Below are 2600 nucleotides of genomic sequence, written 5' to 3' on the forward strand. Positions count from 1 at the left end.
GAGGTTTGAGACCAGCCTGGCCAACATGGTGAAACCTTATCTCTCTTAAAAATACAAAAATCAGGGCCGGTCGCGGTCGCTCACGCCTGTAATCCCAGCACTTTGGGAGGCCAAAACGGGCAGATCACAAGGTCAAGAGATCGAGACCATCCTGGCTAACCCAGTGAAACCCCGTCTCTATTAAAAATACAAAAAATTAGCTGGGCATGGTGGCACGCGCCTGTAGTCCCAGCTACTCGGGAGGCTGAGGCAAGAGAATCGCTTGAACTGGGGAGGTGGAAGTTGCCTTGAGCCGAGATCGCGCCACTGCATTCCAGCCTGGGCAACAGAGCAAGACTCTGCCTCAAAAAAAAAAAATAAATAAAATACAAAAATTAGCCGGGTATAGTGGCGGGCACCTGTAATCCCAGCTACTCAGGAGGCTGAGGCAAGAGAATTGCTTGAACCTGGGAGACGGAGGTTGCAGTGAGTCTAAATTGCACCATTGCATTCCAGCCTGGGCAGTAGAGTAAGACTCTGTCTCAGAAAATAAAAAAACATACAGACCAGTCTGGGCAACATAGTGAGGCCTTCATCTCTACAAAAAAATTAAAAATTAGCTGGTCATGGTGGCACACGCCTGTAGTACCAGCTGCTTGGGAGGCTGAGGTGGGAGGATCGCTTGAGCCCAGCAGGTTGAGGCTGCAGTAAGCCAGGATCACGCCACTGCACTCTAGCCTGGGGGACAGAGCAAGACCCTGCTGCAAAAAACAAAAAACAAAAACAAAAACAAAAAACGAAATGTAAAGAATAAGACAGAATGAACCATAACTTCATTGTCCACAGGTAATATTTCCTAAATATATATACCTCACTATGCAATGTGAGAAAGATGAATAATGAAAAGAGAAAGCCCTCCCACCACTTTTCTCTCAAAATATTTCTAAAATAACCAGTTAGATTGTTTAAATTTCCTTCCAGAAAAAAAGAGTCATGCATTCAGCAGCTCATATATCTCTAAGCCCGTACATACTTACCCTCTGCTATTGTAATTATTTGCACAAAAGATCACACTGTACGTACTGTTCTGTTCTGCACCTTGTTTTCATTTATGGAAGTATCTTGGACATCTTGCCCTGTAGCACAAACTAATCCACCCCATTCTTTTAAATGGCTACATTGTTTTCCCTCATGTGGCTCTGTGATGTGTTGTCACCAGTCAGCTTTTGCTGTTGCAAAAAAACTGCCTGGTTCTTAAAAGGCCCAGCTATTTCTGCACACGATTTTCCCACAGGCCCCACAGTTGTGCCCGGGGTCTTAGGAAATAACCTTTGGGGTGAGGGGGAAGCCAATGCTTGGGCCCCTGGAGCTGCCCAGTGGCTTCATATTACGAATGTGTGGCTTTGACCTCTTTGGGGAAGTTGTCACTCCTCTACCTCCTGTTCCTGACAATCTGGCATGACTGCTCCCAGGCTGGCCCTCCGGACCATGGGCTGCCCTGGGATGGAGTCCTTGCATCTCGCAGCTGGGTGAGGGTTTGCTGGGTCAGCAGACGGGCTCCCTGGGGCTCTTGGCTCGGGCTGGGATTGCTGTGCTTGGTTGGTGTTCATGGCTGCACGGTGCTGCTCTGAGATTCATAAATAAACAGGAAGCCAGTCCACTTCCTCCTTGCTGGGGTTGGTCCCCAGTCCTTATCAGCCAGTTAGCCCAAAGGGGAAGGAGCAGCCCAGGATTCAGAAGGCTACTTCCTGGTAGAGGTGATGAGGGATTCTGGCCTCACTGCCAGCATAGCCTCCCCATCTCCATGCACCTATCTACCCAGCATGGATAGCCTTCCTGACAATCAAAGTTAGGCTCAAATTCTCCCCTTTGGGAAGATTTTTCTGATAAACGCTGACCTTATTTCTTTGGTTCTGAGGTCAAGTTCTTTTGAACTTGTAGGAAGCAACTGTCTAGGTGTTTGTGTGTGTTTTCTCCCTGAAGGCAGCACTGACACATTTTCTTCTGCTTCTTCCCAGTCCACACCCAGCATGGCTCTCTATTCATGGGGGATGCTCCACAGAGGTTTGAAGACTGAATTACCAATTATAAAAGCAGTGCCAGACAGGGCTGCAGCCTCAGCTCACAATGGGGCCAGAAAGCATTGCTTCTTGGGATCATGGGGCAGCTGAACAGGAGGGAGTGGTGAGGACTGTTACCAGAGTGTGAAGCTGAGGTGTGGCTGGGTGAGGCTGGTGATGAGAGCTGCAGATATTTTGTCTAGTCAACAAGTCCTGAAAGCCACTAGACCACATGGAAAATCAGTTCCCTAATTAAAGAGTCACTACATACATTATACCGGGGGTGCCCATTTTAAAGGAATTAGAATTTTAAAAATACAGTCAAACATAAACACAATGCGGAACATATTTAATCTTTTGCAGTGAGACTCAAAGCACACATCGGGATACCACTGTGCCTCAGGCAGTCATTATGACTATCAATTACTTTACAGAACATTAAACTTAGGCCTGCCAGCCTGGAGCAAGTGAGTCACTGTCAGTTGCTTTTTTTTTTTTTTTTTTTTTTTTTGAGATGGAGTCTCACTCTGTTGCCAGGCTGGAGAGCAGTGGCACGATGAT

The sequence above is a fragment of the Pongo pygmaeus genome, chromosome 19 (genome assembly GCF_028885625.2).
Source record: "Pongo pygmaeus isolate AG05252 chromosome 19, NHGRI_mPonPyg2-v2.0_pri, whole genome shotgun sequence".
Lineage (NCBI taxonomy): Eukaryota > Metazoa > Chordata > Mammalia > Primates > Hominidae > Pongo > Pongo pygmaeus.